The sequence below is a fragment of the Theobroma umbraticum genome, unplaced genomic scaffold (genome assembly GCF_002168275.2).
Source record: "Theobroma umbraticum cultivar Fairchild unplaced genomic scaffold, ASM216827v3 scaffold_89.0, whole genome shotgun sequence".
Lineage (NCBI taxonomy): Eukaryota > Viridiplantae > Streptophyta > Magnoliopsida > Malvales > Malvaceae > Theobroma > Theobroma umbraticum.
Window position 1 is genome coordinate 3,043,342 of NW_018397271.1, and position 3,576 is coordinate 3,046,917.

General features: G+C 29.3%; 1 pseudogene; it reads right to left on the minus strand.

Moving 5' to 3' along the window:
- The window catches only part of LOC149526513 (uncharacterized), a 5,538-nt pseudogene extending 2,165 nt beyond the window's left edge, over nt 1–3,373 (minus strand).
- Between the last annotated feature and the right edge of the window lie 203 nt (nt 3,374–3,576).

Below are 3,576 nucleotides of genomic sequence, written 5' to 3' on the forward strand. Positions count from 1 at the left end.
TTGGAAACAATAGAGCTTGATAAGTAATAACTACAAATGGGAGTTTGATAAGGGTTTATAATTAAAAAAAGGAAGAAATATTAATGTGAAAACGCTGCCAAACATAATGGAAAATTAAACTTTGTTATTGTGTATTGAAAAAACGAAGAAACGCTAATGTGAAAACTTTGCCAAACAGAATGGAAAATTAAACTTTGCTATTGTGTATTTAATCAAGAAGCTAAGCTTGTTTACGAGATCATACTTTGTCCACATAATCGAATAATCTTAAAGTCAAAAAGAGTCAAAGAAAATCTAACTAACTATTCTAACAAAAACATTCCTCTACTGCTAAAATGATAAATCTACCATCCAGCTATGTGTACTATTTACATAACTGCCTTAGCTTAAATAAACACACGCCACACGTGTGCAGTAATCTTTTACAACTAAAACCAATAAAGATTGTTGTTTGAGTTTTTTTTTTAAATATTAAACGTTGGCATTTAATTTTCATTGACAAAGTATCTAGGTATAGCCTATCTAGGGTTTTGGTGTTATTTGTATAACATGACAAATAGGCAAGTCAATGCAATGCCAAATACATAGTAATTTAAGTGTAAAAGCATTTCAAGGAGCTAATATATTTTGCAACTCCATATTTTTGGATGAAATAATTAAATAAGCTTTTATATTTTCTTAAATAACAAAATTACCAACTTAACTTTAGTTTAAAATAGCTAAACCTGTATTATTATATACTGACATATTTTACACTTTAAATGAAAATTTATATACAACTTAAAACTGTTTTAATTATTTAAAAATTTAAAAAGTTTGTAATTTTTATTAATTTAAAAATTAAACTTTACAATAATTTATATTTTGGTATAGCTTGATAATAATTTACTTAAAATACAAGAAAATAACTTTTTTTTTCATTTTGTCAATATGAGTTGTAATTATTAATTTTAAGAATATCTCGACGAGAATATTTATCTCTTTTTTTTATTTTACTTGTACACCAAGCAAGTTTAGGGTTAAAATACCTATTTGATATTTACTTTACTTATACACTAAGTAAGTTTAAGTGTAGTTAATTACTATAAATACTTTACTTGCACACCAAGTAGGTTTTAGGTCTAATTGGCTATCATAAATAGCGCTTTATGTCATTTTTTATTTTATTATCAAGCAACTTAGTTCTTTGCTTAGATCTTAAATATTTTTTATACGATATCAGAGCCAAATTATGATCTTAGGACTTGTGGGTGATGGGTCCACCTTGCTTCCTATCACAGGTTTGAAACTTTAGTCAAATTCTATGCGTTGTTATAGTTTTGTGTACGCAAGACTAAGCAAGCCTTAACGAGGGTGAGTGCTTGCAATCACTCAATAGTGTGCAATAGTATGCAAGAATGCAAAAGCATAAAGTAATTAACTTGAAGAGAGAGATTGAGGAGAATAAATAAGTATTATTGCTCTAATGAGAGAAAAACAAAGTACTTATGATTTAAGAACAAAAGTAAATTACTTAATGCTTAATAGCTACTCGGTAATTTGGTGCCTTACAAAATCACTCTAAAGTGTTACTTATAATACCTTACTTGACCTAAGCTTAAAATGTAAGTAAAGACATAAAAGTAAATGTCCTAAAACTACGTTTACTTGATGAGCAAGTAGTCTTACAAGTAAGGAAATTTTATATTTGAAAAGTATTTTAGCTACCCTAAAATACTTTGCTTGGCTACTAAGTCAATAGCAACTAGGCCTTATCGTGAAGGTTGGTTGATGTGTGTGAGTTACTAATGCACCTTGTTGGTATAGGCTATGTGTGAATGGCCTTTTTGTGGGTGGCCAAATCTATGCGAGGCTCTTCGATTTTGTGTGTGAGTGGCCAAATCTATGCAAGGCTCTTTGATTTTGTGTGTTTGTAGCCCAATGTAGTGTGCCCTATGGGTGAGTGGCCTTTAGGTGTGCAATACTTTTATGCGAGCCCTTTTAGCATGTGGTTGAGCTCGATCGATGTACTACTTAAGAGTAAGTAGTCTAGCATGCGGCCTTTTCATGTTACCTCCTCCAACGCTAGATCTAGGCCAGAGCAAACGGTTAGTTTGGTTACTTTGGTTTTGGATATCTAGTAACTAAACTAACCGAACTCATTTTCTAAACTAATGGAAACCAAAACAAATTATAATAATAATCGCACAAATCAAAATCGAAATAATTCAATTAGTTCAGTTTGATTTCTGAAAACTAAACTAGAGGAAACTATTTTCAAATAATTGTAGCATTTTCTTAACTTAGTTTTTCCAGCAAAAGAAGTTAATACAATAGTGAATTTGTGAGTTATCAAGTACCTACCAAAGTAAAGCAGTCTAAAGCATTCAACACAGATTCATAAAACTCAAACCATAACATACAAATTGGTCATTGACCACCCAAATTCATTAAGCAACTTCTAACATAAACAATAGTCTTGAGCAAATAACAAAAAATTATTAACAATCATCAACTTAGCATAAACACATAGTCTTAATGGCTATTGCCATTAGCAACTTAGCATAAACATAAGTTGTACCTTTAAAAAGTTACAAAAAAATTGAAAAAAAAACATCATTAGTTTTAAATAACAGTGGCAAATGATTATTAATTCATTTGGTAAAAAAGTAAACTAAGAATTTATAAATCCAATGTTCATAAATTTTTCCATAGATTAAAGAAGAATAAAGTAAGTTAAAACATATTAAATATTTTATAAATTCAAATAGACATTAGAAAACATTAGTACATTGCCTCAAAAATTATTAAGTACATAGTCCACTGCAATCTTTGACAACTTTAAAATACATAAAAATAAAAAATAAGAAATAAAAAGTAAGCTTTAAACCAAAAAGTAAGAAATAAAGTAATACAATATTAACAATTGAAACAATAAAAATGAAATAATGATATAAATAAAATACTTACTTTCATCAATTTTCTCAAGCTCTATCAAATCATTCTCAATGTCACTAAGATAATAGGAAGATCCACGTGGGTAATCTTGAGCACAAATTGCACACATCTTAGGAGTTAAAGAACTCTTATATGAATCAAGCACATGAACATTGGTGCTAAAAGCTGATTCCGAAGCAATTATGGGTGGAGGAATCGTTAATACATCATGAGCTAGTAGGGTAGGAGTAAGATGCCTATAACTATTGAGTTTCCACCAAACGAGAATATTAAAGTCGCTATCGATTGCATTAGGCTCATTTAAACTCAAATACTTCTTCAATTCTAATTTATCTTTTTCCTTACCAATTGCAATCTTATATCTCTTACATTCATTCAGAAAAGCAACATTAGCATCGGATTCAATATCATTAGTAACTTCTACAATTTGGCTCATTTAAGATTGGCTACTGTCACCAATTTCTTAGAAGAAGGAGGTTGTACAATTTTTTTTTGGTATTTAGCAAGCAACTCTTTCATTGTTTATTTGAAACTCGTACAAATTGTTAAAGCTTGCTTATTCGAATACATTTTTTTCAAACAAAACTCCAAAAACACAAGTTTTTTCCTTGGATCAAGAATAAAGGCAACATAAAGCAA